Source organism: Fundulus heteroclitus, chromosome 8 (genome assembly GCF_011125445.2).
Source record: "Fundulus heteroclitus isolate FHET01 chromosome 8, MU-UCD_Fhet_4.1, whole genome shotgun sequence".
Classification (NCBI taxonomy): Eukaryota; Metazoa; Chordata; class Actinopteri; order Cyprinodontiformes; family Fundulidae; genus Fundulus; species Fundulus heteroclitus.
The window spans coordinates 24,669,630-24,696,720 of NC_046368.1; the positions used below are offsets into that span (position 1 = coordinate 24,669,630).

The following is a 27,091-nucleotide window of genomic DNA, read 5'->3' on the forward strand; positions in this document are numbered from 1 at the left end:
GTCGGTGTATGAATCTCCAGTGGCAAATGGTTTAGAGAGCTGCCTTCTACAGTCGAGGCAGATAAGAGCTAAATGCATTACCCGGCAGCGCCGCGTCCAGCAGTGGACTCATAAATCACATCGTCGTTATACTTGAGCGTTGACTTGAGTGTTTGCATGTACTCCTGCCGCTGGTGTGTGTGAGTGAGTTGGGAGGCAGATTCATATGTATGATATATTGCCCGCATCGAGCTGGTTGTGGATTTTTATTTTTTCACAGCTTTTATTAGACGCCCCTGATTTATTTCTCTTCTGGAGAGACAGAAACTCCTGTCTTGAAGCGGCAACGGAAACTATGTATTATTGAATGATTCCTATTCCACAAACTTCGTGGCCCGCACGGAAACGATTACGGAAAGCACTGAAAGCACAGTTTGAAGGGAAATGGGGACACAGGGAAGAGGACACGACAAGAATCATCTGGGTCTTTAAATATTTGTAACGTAAAATGCCCCTTTAAATGAAAAATGCATGACAGCAGATGAAACCAATGACAAAAGGCCTGATTTAAGCCTCATTGAAAAGAAAGAAACCTTGGCCTTTATTGACTCAACAATCGAAGTAAACAAAAAAAAAATATTTTTTTATTTGTCACAGTCAAATATGGCCATGCATATTTATATTAACAGTACTTTATAAAATTCTAGAGCTTTTTTTTACTTTTTCTTTCCATCTTCACAGGCACTAAATATTTCCATTAAACAACCTACAATCACATACTCATCTGTTGTTGACAATAGACTCTCTGGATTAGTCTTTGGGAACTGGTTTTAAGCCCCTGCTATTGTAGCACTTTGAGATTTCATTTGAAATGTAAAGTGCATTATAAATAAAATGTATTATTATTATTATTATTATTGTATCTGATTGATTCCTGCTATAACTCCTGTTACACTATACGATGGAAGAAGGCAGATAGCACAACTTGATGCTGGTGTGTATCAGATGAATCTTACAGACATATAAATACCTCACGTTACGGTTGTTAATTATTAGAGTTGTTTGCTGAAAAGAGGGAGAGGATGATGAGGTTAAGGTGACCAGAGTAGGAGCCCTCGTGGCTTGGCGAGAAGACGACAAGATGTCATGACCTGAGAAGACGGAGCTGGACCAAAAGGAACTCAGGAGCTGCATGATGAGTCAAAGATCGAATCAAAAAGAAAACTTACAAGGAACGCCTGAAGGAACAGAACATCAGACTGACAGGTAGGTTCAAACTTGAGGAATTACAGGAGAAACCAACAAATGAGAGGGGATAAACCAGGCAGCTAAATAAAGTGGAGAGTAAGGAGAGAATGCATGGAGGGCAATGGGAGGCAGGGAGGAACACTGGGAACAAACCCTGCAGAATATAAAACAAAATAAACATAGCTTGAACTAAGAACAGAATCTACTAATCGAGCCACAAAAGTAAGAACTAATATAAATCAACACTAAAGGATCCCAAGGTGAAGAAATCATGGTCCAGGAAACTAAACGAACCAGTCATACATACATACACAAAACAACACAACAAAAAAACAAACACAACCACCTGAAGACCGTGACACAAGAACCAAACGTTTGTTGCAGCAGCAGCCACATTGCACAGTTTGCCTAGAAAATATCAGACATTGCTTGATATACACAGAACACTGATTTTTTTTACTTTAGTTTCACAGTTGCTGACTAGAATGTCATTAAATTACAGTCGCAATTTATTCAACTGTAGTAGTACTATACTTTAGTAGTAGTTTACTTTTAGTCAAGAAAAGGTTAAAAAATTGTAAAAAAAAAAAAAATGTTTCTCTATGATGTCCTACAGAAACTAATTTATGGAGCTTCCAATATTTTAAAAGAAGGTATGTCTTTACATAGGGATGAAACATTGATCTTATAATAGAATAAAATAATAATTACATTTTGCGGTACGCAGACATCTTTGCTTCTTTGAAAACATTTTAAAAACTACAAACAGGGTGTGCGCAGGGTGTGCCCCAGGGTAGCTACAGCTACCCTGGAGCAAGCTGACAGAGGCGAGGCTGCCATCCACCGGCGCCACTGGGCCCTCTGACCACCACCAGCAGGCAATGTGGGTAAAGTCTTGCCCAAGGACACAATGATGAGAATTTCAAAGTGGGGGACCGAACCGGCAACCCGCCAATTGCAAGGAGCACTCCCCAACCTCTGCACCACCATCGCCCCGCTGTATGCAAAGAATAAGTCTCATTGTTTGTTTTTTAACACTCCATTGAATTTCCAAATGACTAAAAATACTGTAGACCAGTTTAACAGAAGTTCACTTCCCCCCTTTTTGCATCGCTTTCGATGAACCCTTGCTGTGTCTCAATTCGCAGGCTGCGTCCTTCAAAGGACCCAGCCTACACAGCCTTAGGAGGACCCAGCCATCGGAGGATGCTCCGGAGCATCCTCACCCGTTGGTAAATGGGACGGTCTAGCCTTTGGAGCACTTCCTGGTTGCGACACGACGTCATCACGTCTACCCCAAACCCGGGAAAAACAGCGCTAGACGACAAAAAAATGGATATGGACATTTTTATTTTATTTTATTTTTTATTTTATTTTTATTGGAGGAGGACAGTCGGCTTAGACGGCTCCGGCGGCAGCAAAACCGGCGACGAATTTTTCTCAGGCTGGGAGAGCGCAGTGGAGAGGTAACATTTACCTGCTATTATTTTCAACCAGGGGCCTGCTAATGATCATAATATACCAGTTATTAAACAAACGCTTGTCAACAGATTGACAAATATGTTTAAATATAAAATGTTATATTTATTTGTAAGACTTGATATAAGCTTATGTTTGTAACTTTAGTAATTTGAATTGATTAGTTAAATGTGTACAAACCCTGTAAATAACTGACTTAAATCACTACTTTCACTATCACTAAAAAAGCACATAAAGCACCTCGGGAAATCTTGTGGCAGGCGAGGCCACTAAGGATGGTAGCGGTGCATCCTCAGAATTCGGGGAAAAGGAGGACGCATTCGAAGGCTGCATTTTAAGCATCCTCAGAATTTTTGCCAAATGGGACAGCCTCCGCGCATCGTTGTGATGTCACCGGCCTTAAAATGCGTCCTTCGAAGGACGCAGCCTGCGAATTGAGACGCAGCTACTGATATGCAATTCTTGCCAGGGATGAGCACCAATTGGTGAAGCTTATAATGCTAACCAAGCTGCCATAATTGTGATTCAGATATGGCTGCTGTGGTTGCAACCTTGGTAAGTCCATTGTCCATGTAAATAGAGCATGAATTGTACACAGCAGTGGTTAATCTAAAGACCAAAAATAAATACATTTAGAGTAATAACTCAAATATTTCCTCTAAATCGTCCCTCAAAATACCCACAAGTTCACAAACTGCAATAAACTCAAATTTCAGCGGATGTTTGGATAACGCTCAAAATGTTGGTGCATAAAGAGAAGTCAGACATTACTAAGAGGAAATCACATGGAGACAGTGAGATGTTGCAGAGTCCTCCCCCGTGCTCTGGAAAGGAAAGACGTCACACCATTCCTGAGGACAGACACGCACAACCCTCGCAAAAGCCGAGTCCCAGAAATTCTGATGATAGCACGCCCTTAGTATTCATGTGAAACTCCATAGTGACTACTTTCAAGTGAACTTCAAAACGGCAAAGAGGGCTAACTTCACATTCTGTGCCTAAACGAGCCAAAGATCATGATGCAAATCCCCACCTGGTGTGATGGTTTGATTCCCCTAAAAACGCCCCGAGACAAAACAGAAGTTTCCATTGAAAAAAAGGCCAGGATCAGCTGCCAAGACAGAAAGTGCATCAGGTCCTGACTCCCATCATGAACTTTCCTGTCATTTGAACTGACATTCACAGACATGAGCACGGTGGTTTTGCCTCGAGGGTCAAGCTGTCAAAGCCAGCGGAACACAGGAGGAGACAGCATGGGAAGAGGACTAGTAGCATTAAATCACCTCACAAACAGATGCAAAGACAACTAAACAGACGTTAAATTTAAAGCCCCGCATTTTCAAATCTGCAGATGCATCTGAACGTTTTAAGTTCGCCACTTACATAGCCCTCCGTGATAAATGTGGACGATCTCTTCATCAGGCTGTCAAATTACTTAATGCCACAAGAAAGTCTAGCTGTTTACGTGTTACGCCTGGAATGATACAGTTCATGGCAGAGATGCACGAAGAAATCGTCCAGTGACCGGAATCGACTGATTTTAGGCTTGACAGGCCAAGATCAGAGATCATCGACTTGGGAACTAAAAAAAAAAATCTCTTTCTAGTCAGTGAACTCACCCAACACTAGCACTACCGAGACACAGCAATAACAACACCCTTTCAAGTGGAAGTTGTTACTCTGGGAAGAAGAACAATATCAGTGAGGTGTTTAAAAAGCGAGACAGATTACAATGAGCTTCAAAAAGCTATTTTATAATTAGAAAAAAAACTATATGTTTATCTTGAACAGTTAACAGGGTAACACTTTACAATAAGGTACACAAAATTTAATCAACAGTAAGGTACACAGGATTTAAATGGCTACCATTCTAAATATGAGTTTCAGTGTCTATTCCTTGTAGAGTAGAAAGACCTATAGCCTACCTTAACTGAGAGGTTTCCCGAAGTTGACCAACATCATCTAACCCAACATGTCCGATATCAGCAAGAACAGGTTAGATAAAACAGAGCAACTTTGCTGTAATGCAAACTGTTAGCAAGTGCTAATCAATTTGTCTACTCTGTAACTTCTCTGTAATCTCTCTCTCACACACACACACAAACACACACACACACACACACACACACACACACACACACACACACACGCACACACACACACACACACACACACACAGATTATCAATGAGAATCCAGTCACATAGCTACTCCAAAATGCTTACATTACTTACAGACAAGTAGTTTGAGCTACTGAAATAAAAGATACCTAAACTTAACTTTGGGCTTAAATGTGCACTTCCGATGTGTTTTGCCACTCAGACAGATGGATCCCATTTTGCAGGTGCAAAAGCCATGCAACTTGCTAGCAATTTAGGCAACAAAAGGCAGGTAAAAGAAGAAATACTTTGTGGTCATGTTGTTGTTTTTTTATTATTCTGTTGGTAGGCGATTCTATTCCTTTTTATACTGTGTGCCTTTTAAGCACACGGGAAAGCTTCAAAACCCGATTAAAAGACACATCAAAAGATGTTTAGTGATACAATCCAAACAGTAATCTTTTGAGTCACAGCTTCTCACTTTGAACACCTTTAAGCCATTAAAGGTCTGTGGCAAACCTCCACTTTTGTTTTTCTGGTGAGAGCAATTTCAAGGAGGTACAAATATATTATTATGGGAGAGAGGGAATCCAGTGGCAGCAGCATACAGCTGAAGATGTGGGCGGATGGGAGAGAAATAAACCGATATCATAATGACAAGAAATGCTCCAGGTTTTTTTTTTCCCTCTTTTATTTCACAAATCAAATTTCCCTTTATTCTCTCTCCAGCTATGTACTCATGTGGACGTTTAAATCAGAGGATATGAGATAAATTGAGGCCTAGCACATTCATCTCTGCCAAGTTCGGTTCGTCCTTCATTTCCCATCTGTCTCTCCCTCTCCCTTCCACTCTCCTTCCTATCCGCGTTTCTTCTTCTTCACTCTGCAAAAGCACATGAATCAGGACATCTACCAGTTCCTTGATGCGCATTCTGCACAGACATGAAAAGCCAACAGAGTAATTCGAAGCTGAGTCTGAATTCCTCTTGACTCTGCCCCAGGTGTAGCGCGGTGGTTTGCAGTGAGTGCTGACTTCTGGCTCAAATGAGTTTGCTGCAAATAGAGCAAATTACTCCAGATGTTTGTATTTCTCTCCTCAATCAATTAAAATACAAGCTGGAGCAGATGGCCTCCCTGAAGCAGTTCGAAGAATATCAAATATTTTAGCACAATCAGGCTTTCCAGCTTGCTCTTCCGGTGGAGCACACGTTCAATTGATGCCGCAGCAAAATGCAATAAAGGTTTTTATGTCTTGAAAAAGAAGCTGATTTAAAATTGGACTCAAAAGGGGAAAAAGTTAATTTGCAAATTTGCAAAAAGGATTTCTAATATTGAACATTTTGAATTGAGCCATGTTGCAATAACAAACCCTAACAATAGACCCTGACAGGGCGGCATTAAAATATGCTTTGATCTACATCACTCCATTTTAGCTCTAGGTATGTAACTTGGGTATTGTCCTTCTGGAATATAAGCCTCCACTCCAGCCTCTATTGTTTTGCAGCTTCTATTTTTGTTTAGCTGTGCACCTAAGATTGCAGAACACCCCGAGCAGAACCAAGCAGACGATGCAACACTTTGATTTCATCAGCTGTGAAACGGCTGAAACTCTGGTCCTGTTCATGAGGCTGCTTCCTACAAATATGGTTCATGTGGGCAGAACAGACTGGACTTGTCAATTTCATATGCTTATGCACGATATATTTTTATCGTTGCAGCTAAGTTGAGCTTTATGTGTGTGTTGCTGAATGCTTTGCCGGTTAAACTTTCTTGCTTGCTTTTCTTTGTTGTCTTGTAAATTTGATTTTCATTTGTAAAATTAGGAGTTAGAGCGAGTATTTAGAGCACTTTTATTTTGTGCTTTATCTTTGTAGTTTTCTATAACATCAGCTAGTATGGGGTCTTAAGTTACCAATTTAGTTCCTTCCTATGTAAGTTTTGGACTTTTCTGACCACAGCATCTGCTTTCTTGTTTTCTGTGCCTTTTAACATTTTATTCCTGCCACTCTTCTCGAAAGGCCATAATTGTTAAGTCAATGATTAATATATAATGATCGCTTTCCTCCCTACACTGTGACTCTGCAGTTCCTCCAGAGTGATCATGGGTCTGCTGGCTGCTTCTTCGTCTGTCCGGTCAGTTGGATGACCTCGTCTTGGTTGGATTGCAGTTTTAATTTACTCTTTCCAGTCCATTTTCTCCATGAGGGTGTTTCTTCATGGATGTTTGCTAAAAATCTATTGGACCTCCATAGCACAGCTGTACTACACTGAGGCACAAAGCTGAACACTGTTTACGTATTTGGTGATTTCTAGAGGCTTGTTTATTTTTTCTGCGCAGAAATGAGTTAGTAAATGAAGCCTTTCGTGTTTATTTACAATTTTAACAGAAGTACGTACAGCACATGTGCAGTAGGGGTTAAAACAAGGAAGCGGCTAACGGCTGTTAGCATTTCCCAGTGAAACAATGAAGAAAGGTCCAAGATGCAGTGAAAAATGTGCCGAAAGATATGATTCCAAGAGGGAAAAGACTGGAATGTCGCTGGGAATAGAGTATGACCGTTGGTGTTCACTGAAGCGCACGCTAAACCTGCCAAGGCTCAGATGTGAACGCAGAGTCGATTGACGTTAGTAAATGTTCTGATATGAGGCTTTTAAAGTTGTTGCAGATTGGTGTATTTAATTAATAATGGTTAGTCTTCAATTACTCTGCGCTTCCACTTCAATGCGAAACATTACAGAGGCTCATTTAATACTGATTAATAAATTAAGCATTAAGACAAACTTAATAACCCAGATACAAAATTAAGTTTGTATCTGCTAATCACACCCGAGAGAGAATTATCTTTCGGCTTAAAAAGGACCATCAAAACACTATCAAGATGGAAGCTAGGTGTATATAACTTTATTTTATCATGATCAAATGATTTTTGGTCTTTTTTTTTATAAGCATATAACATGGCTATATACCTTTAAGTGCAATCCAGGCCATTTTATGCTGTTGCTTAATGACCTATTATTAGATAAAGAACGCTCATTTCAAACTCAGCCCTTTATTTAACCAACTTTTTTACCAAAACTGCAAGTTTTTTTTAAAAAGAAAAAAAAAAGAACCACCAACATAAGGCGCTCCTCCTCGTCTTTCGTGATTTTCCGCACTCGACTGATCGTGTAATTAGGAATTTTCCTAGGTGCGCGGAATGGAAACTTTTGGCCGTGCCTTGGAGCGTGGTAGCCAAAATATGGCTGTACGGACCTTGCGAAGGTGTCAAGCATAAACCAGGCGTAAGGGCCATTAGGTTGCTCTTTATTCAGGTATCACAGTAAGAGGGACTGAATACAATGCACACCAGTAAATACAATTCAGTTTATTTATATTCCACCAATTTACAACACCTCTTGGATTCCTCTTAATGTAAAAATGCTAAAAACGAGTCACTATTTTATTTTTGTTATAAAGTCACGATACAATTTAGTGAGTTTTGTAGTTGCAATGCAACAAAATATGAAAAAGTGCAAAGGGCACATTCATTGTCCTTTCAAGGTTGTGTGTGAGGAATCTTCACAAAAACTCTGCTTGTTGCATTGTAGTTCATGTCACTATGACGTATTTGCAACACCGGATGCTGAAAAGCAGCGAATCGCATGATGAGCAAAGCTCCCTAAAGATTCCAGAGGACCAAGCAGGAGAGTACGGTATAAATCTGTTTGCTTGTGTCCTCCTTTCTACTTCTATCAACGTTTCACGGCACTTTCATGCAACCACTGGGATAAAACGGTTTAACTTCTGGCACGGTGGGTAACAAGATGGGGAGGAGAAACTGCTCCTCACTCGCATGTCAAGATTTAAACAGTGGGTAGTACATGGAGTGCTGATATTACGTTTCGGCGGTTCGACTTTTGAAAATCTGCTACTATTGATCACAACAAAACAACTGACCTCATGAATCTCCTGCCAATGGACCCGGCAGGACTAGATATAACTAGTGCTGCGAGTGAATGCAGCTCTGCCACAAACTGCAGCAATCGTTGGTCTACGACTGTACCCAACAGTACCTTAGCCTTTATGCAGCTTTTCATCATTTTAATTGATGAGACAGACAATATTCTGGATGAGCAACCTTCCTACGCCAAGGCTTGAAGGCTGACATCTCTGCAGCGTGCTTCTTCTCGGGACAAGTCGTGCAGGAAGCTGAGATGGCGTGCAGGGATTTAATCATGGCTTTCTGCTTCTGCACACCCATTGTGGTGACTCAAACGCACATGACTAAGCTATGCTTTGAATTTGGCTTTCATTTGTGATTTTTGTTTAGAGCCCTTTCTTCGCAGGTCCACCTGACTCAGTACGCCAATCTGTAGGAAAGTGAAACGCTACTTTCCAACAGTGGATCACACGTGTTTGTGGTGGCTCCCTTATTGGGATGCACCCGTGCAGCTGCATCTACGTTGCATTCCACTTGGCTTTTGCTAGCGTTTGGCTATTTTTTCAGACCTTACCTACCTGTGATTGAGTATTTCAAGCATATATTTAGGTATCTCTTGTCACAAAAGCTTCCCTGTTAAGGGCTTGGTCACATGTGGTACATAAAACGTCATTTATATAGTGAAATGCCCTTGCATGAGATTTATATGGGCAAAACCACGTATGCTGAAACAAAGAATGTGTTTACATAAGAGCACTATCAGGCATAATGATGCTAATTATCCTGTAGCCCATCATTTTAATGATGTCTCCCATCCTGTCTGCTACTTACGTGTTCAGGGTATTGAACATATTTATTTGATAAGAGGGGGAGACATAGATTTGAAGCTAAATTCAGTTTCTCTTTGCTCTTGTTAGTGTTTGTGTAGACCTGCTCTATGGTTTATGACGGCCCTCATCTGATACCCCCATTGTTCTCTGTCCTATGGTTGCAGTCTTTGTTTCTTATGGATCTGGGCATTTCTTTCTAATTTGGGACTATTCTTTTAAGCCCCGTGTATCTATTGCTTCTTTGTTTATTTTTTTTGTCTCTCTTCTTTTTTCACAGTGAAAAATTCTTCTGTGGCGTTCTGAGAAGGCCTCCATGTGTAGTTTTACAGCCAGAACTCCAACTCCAAGAATACTTCACCTTGCCCAGATGATTGTACACATGTGTAGCCATACTGATCTGTTTTTAACCCGTCTGCTCATTTTGTACTTTGTGTGCTCTGATGAAGGTCTTTCTGACTGAAAGCTCACAATAAACAGTGAAATCTTTCACAGATAAAGTGTGCAGAAATCTTGTGTTTGATTTTGAACTATTTTTTGGCTTCCAGCACCTTTACTTAAGGTATAGCCTACAGGTAACTCTTTAAAATAATATATAAACCGATTTGTAGCAGAGAGATTTTCACTTGTCTGTAATGTCAACCCTTACATTTATATGAGCTTCAGATAGGGCCGGACGATATAGAAAAAAGCATATCAATAAAATATAAATAATATTGATCAATATCAATAATTATCAATAAATTCAAAACATATATTTTAAGTGCAGCCCTGGCCATTTTATGCTGTTGCTTGATGATGCATTTTTAAATAAAGAACACTGAATTCAAACACAAACGTTTATTCAACCAATTTTTTTACCAAAACTGTAGGTCTTAAAAAAGAAAAAAAAAGATCATTAGTTCTCTAAACTCTCTAAATCTTGTCTGTGATTGGTTGGGAGGATGTAGTGACTGTAGCATTAACCTATATGATAGTCTAGAATGCAAAAGGAAGGAAACTTTTTATTCACCCCTTTTGTTTGTATTGAACCACCCGTCCATTGATTGATATAAATTGTAATCCAGTTATCGTCAAGCCCTAGCTTCAGATTTAACCATTACTAAGCCATGAATATGTCATAGAAACACATGAGAATTTTTTTAATGAATGGTAACAGTTGTTACATGTTTTTAGAAATAATTACTATGTAAAAAAAAAAATCTGGTCACATATTTAAATGTTTTAATCAGGTTCTTTGTTTAAACTCATACATTTTGTATTCTTTCACAATGCCCAATATCAAGCAAATGAACTAACCCCACCTCAAAGGTAGAGGAAAAACTTAGTTCCCTTTAAGCTTCAAACTAATTAAATGCTGATATTACAATGGCACGGCAAGCAGATACAGCTCTTTACGTATTAGTAAATTCATTAGTGTTCACACTGTTGGACGCTTGTGTGGTTTCTCCAAAGGTAACAGAGAGCAGATGTACGGCCCTTGCACTCTGGCCGAGAAACAGATACTACTGCAATACTAGAACTGATTAAATAAATATGAAGGACTCCCACTGGACTTGAAAGACAGTCTGAGGCAACAGTATCTGTTTGACAGGCCCAGGTGAATACCCAAAGACTCCATAATACGTGCAAATGCCTGCTCTTCACCTTTATCCAGCTCCTGTAGCAACTACAATAAGGACCCCCATTATCATCTTGTTCTTTTGATGTTGCTGAAACTCGAGGAAACTAATTCTGCACGTACCCAGAGACTCCATAAGAAAATAGGTAAATAGTTTGACGGTTGTTGTATATTTGAATATAATTTCCGACATCCATTTTAGCAAGAATCTGAGTCAAACTCTGCACACGCCTACACAAGTAAACATAAACACAACCACCGGCTCGTTTTATACACAGAGGCTGGCCCACAACCACGTCTGACTAAGGGAAACTGACATTGTTGGCAGAAACGAGGTGACTATATGAGAAAGGTTCACTGTCGTAAACACAGGCAGAATGCCAGTCACTATAAATGACGACTGGCACTGATGCAAGGAGCAGAAATAGAAAACATGAGTAGGAAGTGCATAAATACCTCTGTACAAGATTTCATTTCACCCAGCCATCAAGGGTTCAACTCAAACGAACAGTTACCAACTACATTTGGATTATGAAACATACTTTGAACAATAGAAAGTAAAATTAGAGCATACTGCAATCACCCAGCTATTGTCCAACAGATATAGTTTCACTCTTCTCCTGCTAGAGCTGAGACCAATGCGGTACCGCGCATGTGACGTCACCGTCTCAAGAGCAACACCCCTTTTGCCGCTTAGGTAGGGCATACAGGAGAGAAAGCACGGATAACCCAGCTATTACAAGCGCAACAGAACCAGCGATCTGACCGACTTTACAGCCGTTAAACTTTCCCAAGACGATGTCCCAGGCGCACGGATTACTGGTCGAACTGTCGAAGAACACACCAACCTTCAGCTCAAACGATGGTTTGAGGTTCGAGGGCTTAAAAAGACTGGAAAACTGGCTGAGTTGATGAACGGTAAGCTTTGTTTTTTTTTCCTGCGCGGCGATCATGGCAGCGTCGGCCGTTTTTTTTTTGTTGTTGTTTACAATCACCGTCCAGGAATGGGTATATGTTTAATGTTTGTCTCATTTGAAATGTTTTTGAGTAAGCTATCCTGGTAGCAGGGTATCCTGTTAGCGCCTGCTACCACGATAGCCTATATGCTGTCATGGTAGCAGGCGCTACTTTATTAACATGTCGGCCACCAAAATACTCTTACCTTGACTTGATGTCGCTGGAATTGGGTCAGGATGTTCTTCGGTTGTGCCCTTTCCTCCGACAAAATGCTTGCTACATATGTACTTGAATTTGGTAACTTTTTCCGGGTTGAACTGTTGTGTAGGCTGACCGCCCCGGTGTACCAAGCGTACACATTTCTCCTTGGCAGTCTTGAAGAAAACATCCTTCATATGCGGCCGATCAGCGTACCTCGAGTCGCTGTTGCACGTTCCATAGCAACAATGTTTAAAAACCATGGTCTTAGATTTGGAAAAAGCAGTCGTTTACCGAGTAAAACCTAGGCTAACGCATGTCTCTTTTAAAGCAAAGCAGCGGCGGGGTTCAGGAGTTTGCCCCACTGCGTACCACGTGATGTGACGTCATTGTGACGTTGTGTTTCTAAAAATAGCTCGCGCGCGGTACCGCATTATCAGCCCTGCACCTCCCTGTGTAAACAGGATCAGATCACATCAATTCTGAGAACCAATACTAGGATAATTGCTCTTTTTCTAAACATAACATAACACAGTCGACATAATCACGCTAGACCAAGCAGCAGCACTTTGCAAATCATAAAAAATATCAATGTTCACTATGCCAACTTTTAGACAACTTCTAAATATTAGGTTAGTTTTTCTTCTTTTTCATATCTTCACACTCTCTAGATTTCTTACCAGTGTAGTCACCTTTTTTTGCCATTGTCCTTATGGTGACGAGACACTGAGGATATTCTCCAACCGCAAAAATAATCTTTCCATGTCCATTTCAAACTCTTTTCCCACCAACATTGGCCCTACGATACAACCACAGAAGAAATACCAATGCAGAGTCGAGGAGAGCATCTACGAGGGCCCAGAATGTACTCTATTGGCATTTACATACATGTTCTGTTCAGGAGCGTCATCATCCATGTAGCAAAATATACGTGTTATAAAATGTCAAGCATTTTGGATCCAAGAAAACTTTTCCAATGGTTGTATTGTGCACAATGATTACAATATTAACTGTGATTCGATACGGTTATGTGTTCATAATTTAAAGCTACTACTCCAGTTATAGAGGGTTTGCTACTTGCATCATTGCTCGGCTCACTTTCCACACACAATTTAAGTCTTTTAACATAAAAGCTGTGGTACAAGAGAGTCTCCTCATGATAGTCGGTGCAACCCTTTAAACTTTACTTCTACTTCCAGACTATGTGTAGTTTCTTTTTAAGTGACTTACACCATACAGATCCGGTAGATTAAGTGAGAAAGTCAGAGAAAGATCCTTTTCCCACAAATTATTTACAGCTCTCAAATTCTAAAATGTTCTATCCTAATTTGATATTTGTTCTATTCAATAAAAATAAGTGATTATGATCTCATACAGTACATTAAGTGAAATTGTTAACTCATCATTGTATTAAATGCACAATAAAACAAATAGCCTTACACCACGTGTCTCGTTTTACAGAAACTGCACATGCCGATGTCCCGGCACAATCATGATTTGATGTGGATGTTTGCATCGACTTCCTTTCATACTATCATACGTTCAGAATTTCAGATTCTAAAATCTTATGGGAAATGACAAGTTCAGAAGATCTGCTGTGTCAGCGTGACAGAGCAGATGCTTCTTTGCTGTTACTTTGCTGTACTCGGTCTAGCCATCTCGTTATCTGTTGAATGTGTTGCTCTCTCTCAAAGCCTGAATCTATGTCAGATATGTTTTGACAAGTTGTAGAAAAAAAAGTTTCCTTTTAAATAGCTTCTTACATCTCTGCTCTTCGTCTGACTTAATTTAAATACCTTGCTGATGCTGAAAATATATAACTTTTCGCTTCTTCCCTAAGAAACGACTTCCCCGCTAAGGAATGGGCCCCTTGATCTGGTAGCACTTAGTCTTGTAAGGGAGTGAGAAAATAATTCCTCCCAACCGGTCGAGAAGATTGGGTCACTCCTGTCACCTGCCGATTTATCGGTGCATCCCTACTTTTGAATGATGATTTTTGCAGTTTGTTCTGTCGGCTCATATTAATCCTGAACGTTTTATACCGCTTTGGATTTTGCTTTGCGAAGAATAAAATAAATCTGCCGTCTAATCGGCTTTCAAACAAGAGTTGATGTAATTTTGGTAAGGTCAGGTTTTCTTCTGCATTAAAGGACAACATCCATTGTACACGACCGGTTCCAGGATTTAATTACAGCAGAGCAGCAAAAAGAGATGCCCTTCACAGCCCAAGAGACAGGACCATTTATTGTTCGTGTTGCACTCATTTCCAGCCCTGAGGTGGGTCACTCACCTGCAGCGGGTGCACCGGGAGGAGGTTACGACATGCAACATGAACATTTCATCAAACAGGCGACTTGTCTTGACGGGGCTTGATTCTAATTCACCCAACGCTGGTGGCCTCGTCGTGATCAAAGACGGAGCGAAGAGGAAAAGGAATTGCGACGACGCTGCGGGCTTCATTTGTCCGCTCTGACTGCTGCCGTCATTCTGTCGGTCGACGTGGTGAGCAGGAGCGTCGGGGGGGGGGGTGGGGGGGGAAACACTGAAGGTGGATTAGGTTGTGTTTGAACATAACTTGCCCTGGAGGAAAACTGCAATGAAGTGGATTTGGTTAATGGGAATCTGTCCATCACTGGATCCCGGCTCGCTGTACATTCAATTATCGCGTTGCCTGCCTTGCAGCGTGTAATTATTTACTGATCTGGGCAACAGAGCTTTCAAGTTCAAATGTGAAATGTGGAGGGAGGTGGGGAATTGGGGGGTGAGCATGTGAAGGTCAATGCTAGATAAGGAAGCATTACTGGAGTTTATAATGAGAGGACATTCACCAGTCACTGGGGTGCCGCTGTGCAAGTCTCCCATACGATTTGAGTCCCCTGAGCTCTTAGTTGTACGTGGTAAAAAGATGATTTATATCCCAGCGTTTGAGAGGCAGGGAAGCACATTATGCCTGTGTGAGATTTTTATAAGATTTGTCTCTCTAAACCTCAAGATATTCCCAGATGTGTAGTTTGCAGGATTTTGGCAACAAAAGTGGTATTTGGAGCCAACAGGGCCTTAAAAAAGACAGACACATGCCCCCACAGAGTCACCGCTGTCTGGTCAGGCTGTCAGCATCAGTCAGTGAGTGTAATGTTTTAATAGGCTGAAGTAATGTATAGCCGGTAATCTAGAGGCTGTTGACATCTCGCTGGCAGGTGGCCAGGTGGGCTACCATCTGAAATCTGCTCCCTGTTTCTCGTCTCTCTTTTGCCCGCTCCTCTCTGTTTACAGCCTTATCGCAACTATTAGTCTCACACAAGTATCTCACTCAGCAGGTCTTATTGTAAGAGCCACCTGCCCAGGAGTATGGGGGCGGATGGCGAATACAAAGATCGCCCTCTTCTAGAGCAGCTATCATACCGCAGGGAAATTTTCATTAATTTCTTTTTTTCTACTAATAACGTTCTCTTCGTTTTGCATTTGGTCGGATCTCTGTGCTCTTGGATTTTTGTTAAAGTACCTCTCGCCCACTCTCAGTCTGCAACGGTTTGTCAGCAGAAGATCACAGTGTTGCCGATTCCATAAACGGCACCGTTATGGCGTAAAGTGCCTTGCACTTATTCCTACTACTCGAGCTTGTTCACACTTTGTCACCTTTTGTTTCACTTTTTGAAGATTTTCTCTCATTAGAGACCAACACAAAAGGAATGAGAAGGTTAAAGCAAGTTTATGTTTAATACGTACATCCCAAGCTTGGAAATTCTCACCGTCTACTGTTCAGTCCATCGTCTGAAAAAGTGATGGCTATCCATTTAAACTGACTGGTCGGGTTTGGAAAACTTTAATCAGAAAGGCTAGGCAATATGTTTGTGATAACTCTAGAGGAGATGCAGAGATCCACAGAGATCAACTGGGACAATATGTCTAAAAACTTATTAGTGATGCACTCCCCAGAAGACCTGCCACTACAACCACAGCACGATATGGTCATAAAAGGTGTTATTTTACTGAGATGTAAGATGAAAGCATTTCACTCTTTTCATGTTTTTATTTGTGGATTTTTAAAGCCTTGAATCGTTGTTCTTCGACTTCACAACAATATACTTCTTTGTGTTGGCCTCAAAATGTGAAAAAGTATAAAAAGAATGAATACTTTTGTCAAGCAGTGCAGATGTTCGACCAGTTCGTGCTATTCGTCATGACAACTCAGACCTTTATCTGCATTTTGTGAAGTAAAAGTATTTTTGTACAGGTCACACAAACAGCTCATTTGTACTTGGCTCATTTTTTCCCACCATTTCTCCTTCCATCCCATGTCTCTTCACATCCATGCCTACATGCGCCCTAAAACCAACAAAGACGCTCATACAACGATACTTTTGCAAAACCTCTTTTCTTTTTATTCTCTTAATTTCAAAAAGTACCAGAACAGCACATGTTTCAGTTCAGGGTAAAAAAAAAAAAAAAACAAACATAATTTTTCAGGAATAAACCATAGCTGTCTTGGTTTCAGCAAAACCACTCGTCACATTTTTCAGTTTATCCTGTGGGATTTTCAAGGGTTTCCTAAGACCAAATGTGGGAGACGTTTCCCAAGCCTCGGGCAAAGCAGGTCATACTTTGAGCTTAAAACTGGAGCCATGTTTCCATGAGCCCATCTGCGTGCCAGATTTCTGGTTGATGTGAATACTTTGAAATCGGTGCTTGTAAATGTCTGTGCAATTTTGATGACAAGGTGGCAAGACACTGGCAACCTGCCTACGGTGTACCCCGCCTCACCCCCAATGTGCGCTGGAGATAGGCACCCCCCCCCCCCTATCTTTATCTAAACGGGTTTAGATAAAGGATTGATGAAAGGTGGCAACTAAACGAAGAAGGTCCTTTACGGCACACATCATTTGCATTTAACCTCCAGAGATAATCAGAAGCTTTATGCTGATGTCCAGGTAAATGCAAAACCTAAGAACTAATTCAATAATGTCAATGAAATTATGTTGTGCAGCATCCTCCAGCAGCTGCACGGCGTAAAGCTTTGTGGGTTAGAAGGGCAAAAAGTTGCTGAGGAAAAAAAAAAGACACCTTAGTTGAGTTTATGGGAGAAGCTGGAGTTAGCTAAGAGACATCAGATCTCACATCTACAGTAAGCTTTACAATAGCCTGAAGGAAGGCTTGTTTCAGCACTATGATAATTATAATAGTAGATTCTATTTGAAGGCGCTTTTCAAGTGACTTAAGGTCATGGAACAAGAAAACATACAAAAAACTATAAAAGACAAACAATGAAACCATATTAGAGCAGATGATTAAAAACAATAATCGGTGTAGTGAAATATGAGACTAGACAGAATAAGCAAGTTTAGAGAAGTGGATTTTGAGATGAGGACAGAGAGCTGGAGTCACGGATGTATGTGGGAGGTATAACAAGATGGAAGGATGAGGAAGAGCGAAGAGTTTGGGAGGCTGCGTAGTAACAAAGAATATCAGTGAAGTAAGAAGGTGCCAAGATTTGGAAATGAGGACGTCTATACAGAAGAAACCTCTTTACAAATGAAAAGATATCTGTGTCTTTTCATTTGTAAGTGAAAGTGTTCAGTAAATTACCAACCCAGGCTGCTTTTAAGCTACAAACCTGGCTGTTTATAACAATGAGGTACTGTGCTATTAACCTTGGCCTGAAGCGATAAACAAGATTTAGTAGGCTGGAGCCAGACGACCTGAGCACATTCACCAAGTACATTCAACACGCTATGCACAGCAGCTTCTTCCCAAGAGCTGTGAGGGCAATCGCCCCCTGATAGGAGACTGTAGTCCAACGCTCTTAAATTGCCCCCACTGTTACTAGCCCATCATACGTTACAGTCACCTTAATGTTACTGCGTACTTGCACACTATCATCTTTAAATACCTAAATGCGCATTTCTGTAAATGAAGCCTCAATCATCATTGTTCAATACGCAACGTACTACCTCCTTCTCTTTATCTGTGACTTTCCTGAACGCTAAAAAAAAATGTAACTCTTCTTCATTGAAGACAAACAAAATGTTGCCGCATGGACAAATAACATATTCTGATAGCGTTCCACATGGTGTAGTGGTAGAACCGTTGGCCCTGATCCGGAGGCTATCGGTCCTCAGCGCAACTGACTCTGGCTTGACTATGACCTCAGGACCTGTGTTGTCTGTGTTCCACCCATTTTTGCCCATCCCTTTCCTGTATAAAACTCTGAATAAAAATATGTCATTCAGTTTACCTGAATAAAGAGCACTGCTGTCACAAAAAAGAAAAAAAGAAAGAAAGTGCCCTGTATTTTGAAAAAAATAAGACTGCACATCCCTTTAAAATTAGGGTGACTGTGTCATTCTCATACTGTGGAGGTTTTATTTCACTGTACTTGAAACTGGAACTTCTTTGGCTACTCGTCTTATGTCTTTGAATAAGTTAACTTTATTTTTCTTCGCTTTCAAGTAATGTCCTCCCAAGAGGATATCAGGTTTGGTGACTTAGTAGCAGGATTAAAACGCAGACTAGAACTGGGAAGCAGTGTGATGAAATATGAAAGGTTTGTTTAAATAAAGAAAGCTTACAAGGCAACAAGGGTGACAGGAACCATGACACGGATGAGACCAGAACAGGGTAGAACAGCAGTTCCCAAACTTTTCACCCCCTTCTGTGTCCCAACCGGTTGACGCACCCTCAACCTTCAAAAAAATAAAAGATAAGTGCAACCAGCTTTTTTTTTAGCCATATCAAAGACGGCATGTTCCATCATGCTCTAATGTCCACAACACACATAACAAAAAAAAAAAGATAGAAAGAAAATTGCAGTTGCAATAACACAACCATCATAACAAAGGTTATGGAAATAAAATTAGAACATAATTTGAATTAAATTGCAATATCCTTTTTCAGGTGCATCAGTGACTCAGTGAGAGAAAGAAAGATACACTCAGATCAGGCGAACCTCCACAGACAACCTGAAACGTCTCTGAAGCGCAGACCATCCAGGTGGATTCACGGACTAGACTCTGATAATCTACCTGTGTGTGTTCTCTCTTTATTTATTTCATGTACCAGCTTCTAAATCTGAGTCTGACTCACAATATACGCCGCAAAACAGAAACATGAACAAAAACATGCCCAGGGCAACACACCTCGGCTCCCCGCAGCCTAACCCTAACCCGTGTCATACTCATCCGTGTTGGTAGCGGTTCAGTCACAGCACCCCGAGCAGCGCTGTTTGTAGGTGCTGCGCGATCAGTAGAGACCGAGTCACTCAATTTAATCTTGTAAATAAAACTTTCGGCCCAAATTAAATTTTCCCTCTACTGACGTAAATGACTTGAAGTGAGGAGAGGGAAAGAGACATTTTCCGATTCTTGCTCATTTTCTTCTCCCGGATCCGTTGCAATTCTCTCGTCTGTTGCCTCTGATTCCTCTCTCTCTCTCTCTTGATTCCTCTCCTCCTTCATCACTAACTTTGACCTTAGTTGTCTCACCTGCCGGACAGTTTCCTGGTTTCACCCAATTGAGCACATTTGCGAGAATGATTCATGTAGAGGCCACAAGCTAGGTGCGCATATACAGCACAGTGCTTATATTTCATCTTAAATAGCCAGCAGATTCGACCGAAACTGGTCCACTCCTCTGTAACGAGGAGTCGTTAGGGTGGTTGTTGGCCTGGCTTAAAGGAATGATGTTTTGATCACCCGAATAAGGGTGAGAATTGAGGTGATGATTGGCCGGAATTAATCCTATAGCTGCATTATAGGTTTTTGAGAGTTGGAACCTAAGGCCCGCTCCTCTGTTTAAGGTTGTTCTTTCTCTCTTAACGTAGATGGCTTCCTTCACACCCCTTTCAAACCATCCGTCTTCTTTGTCCAAAATATGAACATTTTGGTCCTCAAAAGAGTGTCCTTCGTCCTTAAGGTGTAGGTGGACAGCAGAGTCTTGTCCTGAGGAGGTAGCTCTCCTGTGTTGAGCCATGCGTCTGTGGAGAGGTTGTTTGGTTTCTCCAATATAAAGATCAGAACATTCCTCATTGCACTGAACTGCATACACCACTCCGCTCATCTTAGGTTTGGGGGAATTGTCCTTGGGATGCACCAGCCTCTGTCTGAGGGTCCTGTTTGGTTTGAGTCTTTATGGTGTGTGTGTGTTTGTGGGGTGGGGGGGTTACACTGTCAGACGGCCATTCCATTTTTCATCTCGCACACCCCTTAGTAGCAGCTCATGCACCCCCAGGGGTGCACGCATCACACTTTGGGAATAGAGTGACAGATGAAAACGGAGGACCTAACAATGAGTGTGACGTAACTGGCTGAATTTATAGGGTGGAGCAAATGTACACAGGTGAACTGAGTAAAGACTGCAGGGGAAGGAGGACAATGAACTGGCAGGGGAAGGAGGATAACAAAATCTAACAGAGAAAGTGAGGGGAAACCTAACAAACTATAAAAGGGCAGGCAGAAGATAAGGATCTGAAAGAACTACTGAAATGATAAAGAACCAAAGTTAACTAAACAGGAACTGAATCTAACAGTTACAAGAATACATTTTCAACAAATACAGAACAGAAAACTAAGCTAATGACAAAAACAAGGGTCTAAGAAAAATCAGTACTAAACATGCAAAGCATAAACAGACTGCAGGATCCCCAGGGAGCTACAAGAAGTAATCAACCCCCTGGGGACCCTGACACAGCAAGTTATCAGACACCGACGGTACATATTTTCACCTAGTCTTTATTCTTCTTTCCCACAGTAGTGACATTGCAATTAAGTTTCACGCCTGGCAGTTGGCGTAGGCGCCTGGATGATAATGCAAAGCTGTTTGCATTTAGGTGTCACTTGGGTGAACTGCCAGAAATCTAAATGACCTGCAGCACCTTATCAGTTGTTTTTTTCTGTAACTGAGAAAATGTAGCAGCTATTTTCAGCTGAAAAAAAATGTGGAGCATTTAGTGAGATAAGACGCATTTTTGTTTGTGTGTATGTGCTTTTGTGTCTGTGTGCGAATTAACCAGGAGTGCAAAGCTGCCAACAGATGACCGTGGGAATCAGGTGAGTCATTTAAGTAAGACTATTGCACTCTGTGTACCTTATATGCACAGGTGGATTTTTCGCAAGAGGAATCTCTTGGAGAAGACACATTAAATACACAGGTACATTTAGGAAGGTAAGGCATGAGTCTAAGAATCCAAGAGGGCCAAAAACTACTTCTTGGGATGATATTCAGCCAATTGAATCTCCTAAATGTAAATAATCAGCTGTATCTGATCACGACTGTGTGCACAATCAAGGAATTTGACTTTATCTTCCAATGGTCACAGAGTGAAGAAATTATGTGTAAAGAGCAAGATGTACATGTGGGTAGTGCAAATATTCTTATTGTGATTAACTGTGGGGTTGCTGAAGTGTCCATTGTCATCTTCATAGAGACAGCTTAGGTAAAAAAAACTTCCTGGATGTTGTTTTTTTTTTATATAGTGCCATGTAGCGCTGTCATGAAGGCAAAGGTCTTAACAGTTTGTATCCAGGATGTGTGGGATCCGGAGAGATATTAGCTGCCCTTTTCCAAGACCTGCAGGAGTCGTGGATGAAGGCGAGGTCAGCCCTGATGATCCTCTCTGCGGACCTAATTGTTTGTTGCACTTTGGACCTGTCCTGTTGTGTGGATGAGTCAAACCACGTAGTGATGGATGTACACAGGACAGACTTTTTCACGGCTCTAGTGACTCGCTTTTTAACACAGTAGGCTGACAGGAAGGGGGGGGTGGAAGAGAGGGAGAGACATGCGGCAAAGGACTGCTGGTCGGAGTCAAACCCGGGTCGACCGCGTGAAGGACTAAGGCCTCCGTACATGGGTCGCGCTACCCGCTGCGCCACCAGCGCGCCCGGAAGTCCAGCATCTTAAACAGGCTAAGCTCTGTGTTGTTCTGGCGGCACCAGTGGACCAGCCGACCCACCTCCTGTCTGTGTGCCGACTTGTCACCATCCTGGGTCAGCCCGATGACAGTGGTGTTGGCAGGAATCTGCCGTACATCCCCAGATTGCTCAGCGATTGGGAAGATGGCTCAGTGGGTAAGGCAGAGCAATACGAGATAAGGCTCTCTCAGTGGTAGGGGACCGGGCTTTTTGTGTGAGAGTGGTGGCCTAGTAGTTAGAGAGCCGGGCGTTTGTGTCTTTGGAGAGGCCCCAAATACTCTGGGTCCCGGAGGAAGACTCATTATCGGCAGCACACTGCTCCCTAAGGGATGGATTAAATGCAGGGAATGATATACATATTTATTTATCTATAATGGAGGTAGTGAGGAGGTAGTGTAGTTAAAAACAGTTTTTCAGGCGATGGCATGGTAAAGCTACTATAAGCTCCCTGTTGGTGGGGCAAAAAGCATGTGAAATGAGGGGTGAAGATGTGTTATTAGACACAATCTACACAGCTGGAAGCTCGGTAAACCCAGCGGCTACATACCTTCCCGTACCTGACGAGGGAAATAACTCCTCCAACAGCCATGTAAAAATAGGCGACATCAAACATGATATAAATGCAGCAGGTTCTTTTTTTTCTTCACATACAGGAGTATCTGTTATAATTACAATCCTATTGTGTGCTTCATTAATTCTTAACTTGGATATGCAAGATGGTCTATTCTTTGAAATGATTCTAATTATAATAGATGCTCACCAGTGAGCAGTCGGGTTTGTTTAATTTTGTGCCTGCTGGCTGCAGGACTGCTATTTGCATATAGTTCATCGCATGAAAATTGGCAACCTTTTCCTTTTGACCCCCAGGGCGATCTTTTACTTTCCGCGCTTAAGTGTGAGAGCGCGACTGGTGCAGGGTAGGAGAGCCGGATAAAAAGCGCGCAGGATGTGTGGAGGAGACCGCCGCTGCAATAAATCATCCGACTAATTATGATGAGGTGAGTGTGTGTTTCTTCAATTCACACCGAGATTTACACATAATTGGTTTCGTGCACCTCTGATCAGCCAGTGCCGTTGGTAAAAGGAAAGGAAAATAAAACCTGATGATGAATGAAGCGTGGGAGATGGTGAAACCACAATTCACATGAGCAGACTTCCTCAACCGAGCTGGATTGACCAGTTGGCGTTGGCACCAGACAAGTCGTCGCTCTTTAGCACACAAAAGACACATCCTGAGACAACAATCGCATTCACAGAGACCAACACGTACATCCATCACGTACGTGATGTGTGAACTTTTTAAAGCCTTTGTTGTACTCCCAACTGAGGAAATGCATAACTACTCACAGGTAACAAAGCGACATCTTCACAGAAGAGTTACATTTAGGAGATCAAGGTTGAAATGGCTGACACCGTACGATTTATGAGCTTTTCTAACTGTTTCAGTTCAATTTCGTTACCTCTTTGCCTGACTTAGTTTGCTCCTGCAATGCTGGTAGCTTGTAGGAGCCCTTAAAAATCTTGTGCTTTTACAAGAGAATATTTCCAATGCAAATGAGAAAGTTGAAATCTGATTCCTTTTTATTTCACTATACACGCAAATAATTAGGACACTACACAAGGCTGTGATGAGAAATTTGCCGCACTTTTCTTCCTAGCCATCTGATCTGCAAAGGATACGGGTGGTATTATAATGATTTGGCACAATCATGGAGTACTTTGGGCAGGACAGCCTTTTTGGTTTTATTAAAACATGAAATATGAAAAACAAAATTATTTCCAGCTTTGGCTAAAAGGTTGATACATAAAAACGTTTTCTTTTCTTACTATTTTAAAATACATTGTTCCTAGTTTTACACCATGGCAATAGGTATTGCTCATTCCAAACTTTATCAAACAAACACGTTGTTTGTCACTCTCTTGTGCTTTGTTAAATTAAATCCATAAATAAACTATATTAAAATACACTCAACCTTTTTTCCCTCTTTACTGCCTACCATTAAATCTCACTAAACACTTCCTGTTTTTGGACAATCTATGAGAAACTGCACAGCTGCACCGTCGCCTGTGGAATGCACTCCCAGAACACCTCAGGGTGCCACGGACTGCAGAGTCTTTGATGAAAGTGGTAAAAATCCTGCAGTTCAAAAGATTTCCAAACATATTACATAATATTCTAAGAATTTTAAAGTTTGTTATTTTTATTTAATTCTATTGTGTTTTTACACTGTTTACACTGTCACACTTAAGAGTAGCACTTTGAGATCGTTAAATGGATATTAAGTGTATTATAAATAAGATGTAGGTTTATAATGTGATCAGTGAGGATTATCAAAAGTATTGTTATTAGCCAAATGTCATCATAAAGAGCTAAAATTTTAAAAAAAGCTACCATATAGACAACAGCAGTTTGCTTAGTTAAATTATGATTTCTCTAAAAAACTTCCTTCTAATAAAACTTGCAGCACAGCACCAATTTTTTTTACACGGGAAAATTTTATTTAATTCCATTAAAAATGTTTGGAAATTGATTGATTTTTTTTGTCACCCTTTTCTTTGTTGTGGTTGGTGACAAACTTGGGTCCTTGTCCTGTCGTGTTTGTTGTCTGGCTGTTTTTAACTTTAAGTAGTTAAACTTTTAGGAGATTAGCTTCTTTCTTGCTGCCATTTCCTGACTGAATATCAACACAACAGGCCTGTTCTCTTCTCTTTCCGATATTGAAGAGCGGCAAAGAGAAACAGACCGCTGAGACACGTCATAATTAAACCCCAGCAAAGCAGGAAGTCTCTGATTACTAATTCATAGTATCTAACAACTTCTGATTGCCTTCAAAAGTAAAGTACCGGTAAGTTAAATTTTGCTTTGTTTATATTTATTTTCTATTAAGTGTGGCATTAAATGTGGCACTGTTGATTTCGTAAAAAAAAAACAAAAATATTTTAGCACGTTATTTAATCTAAAATAAAGAGGTTTGAAATGAAGGTTGGGTTTACTAATTTTGTGAGTGTTTTGAAACAATGCTATTTCAATAAAAGAGGAATACAGATGAAAGCTTTGTTCATACTGGTCTGGGTACGTTACTGGTCTCCCGACTGGTGACGGTTTGGATGGGTTTATGATGTTATGTTTTCATGATATAAAGCACTTTGAACTGCCTTGCTGCTGAAATCTGGCATTCAAATGAACATGAATTGACATACCTCTGCCAGGGGCATCAATCAACGATCAATGTGAATGATGCTGTAAACTGTAAAATAAAATATTTGACATTAATAATCAGATTCAATTTATTTCATCTATCTATCTATCTATCTATCTATCTATCTATCTATCTATCTATCTATCTATCTATCTATCGATATATATATATATATATATATATATATATATATATATATATATATATATATATATATATATATACAAATATGCTTGGTCTTACATGGAAGACTGTAATCATCACCATCTTATCTATGAACTAACTAAAAAATAAACTTTTTTTGTACCACTGGTGCTCTCCTTTTCTCTCCTCAGGCTTTTTTGTTTTTGTCTGTGATCAGTTGCTATCCTGCAGGATAAACTCCTACATGTCCTCAGATTCATCGTTATTCTTCCTCACTGCTCTGTCCTCTGACCTTTCAGCTCGCTCGTGTTGCCACCAGAGGAGGACTGATCCACCTGTGGCCTCGCCCTCCATCAGGGCAAGCCACCGTATCCAGCCCATCCTTCATTTCTTGATGTGGGAACCTAACCTACTTCGAGTGCCCTTACCGCGTTCTTTTGCATTCCTCAACTGGACTTGTCACGTAGTCTTGCTTCTTGAGTGCAAGTTCAACCATGTCCAAGGTGCTTATTTGCACCCAGCACATAATTTACCTCCATAACAAAAATATGCACACGGTGCATTCCTGACAATGAGGTTAGCCTGTCACACCCACTGATTACAATAAGCACTCTTTGAGCATCCATAAAGCTGAATATGTTTGTAGTAAATTGCAGAAAAATGGGAAAACATAACCTTATCTTCTGTTTAGGTTGTACAGTGTGGTAAAATAAATAATCGGCTATTATTATGGTTATTTAGCCTATCATAAAGTACAAGATGATGCCCCGAAAAGTATTCAAACACATTCAACTTTTCCTCATTTTGTCTCCCTACAACCATAACATTCTGTGTATGTCCTTCTATATGACCCATACAGTACAGTGTAACTGTGAAGTGGAGAATAAAAAATCTTAAAAGTGTGTTGTGCATTTGTGTGTTTAGATTTGAAAGCTGGAACCTGAACCTCAACTATGGTCTCAGTTCTTTAGCAGCCAATAACAAGAGTTCCGCCTAGATTGCTTTCCATGTAGCTGAACTACTATCCGCTCTGACCAGCTTCTATATCCTTGGTAGTGAAGATCATGCTCATAGAAAAACTCTGCCACCATCACCATGTCTCACTGTGGGGAAGCTATGTTCAGGCTTCTGTGGTGTGTTGGGTTGCCTCTGAGTAGAGCATTTTATCTGTAAACCAAAGGGTTCAGTTTCAGTCTCATCTTTCCTCATTTCGCCCTTCCACAAAGACCAAATGCAGAGTGCATGAGAGCTACTGTACCTGAGCACTGGCTCTCTGCAGCTCCTTCAGTGGTACCACGGACGTCTCCATTTTAGAGTAATGTTTTATGAACCTAGCACTGCTTTCAAATATAAACTTGTTCTCCCTGAGTTGTCTGGTGTCATCCTTGGTCTTCATCATGCTGTTTGTTCCCTAATGTACTCTATTAAATAAATTTGCATGCAGCTTCACTTCTGTTTACTATTTATGTGACTCTCAAAGCCAATGCATTTTATTTAGGGATATCACAGCAAAGG

The 27,091-nt window shown here is 40.9% G+C and overlaps 1 long non-coding RNA gene across 1 annotated transcript in view; it reads left to right on the forward strand.

Annotated features, from left to right (window-relative positions):
- Positions 1–26,522, forward strand: part of LOC118563957 — a 52,152-nt gene extending 25,630 nt beyond the window's left edge. Inside the window, exons 2-3 of the long non-coding RNA XR_004931547.1 lie at positions 23,100–23,230; positions 25,876–26,522. This is a non-coding gene — a long non-coding RNA (uncharacterized LOC118563957). The remainder of the gene's footprint in view (positions 1–23,099; positions 23,231–25,875) is intronic.
- Positions 26,523–27,091: the final 569 nt, after the last annotated feature.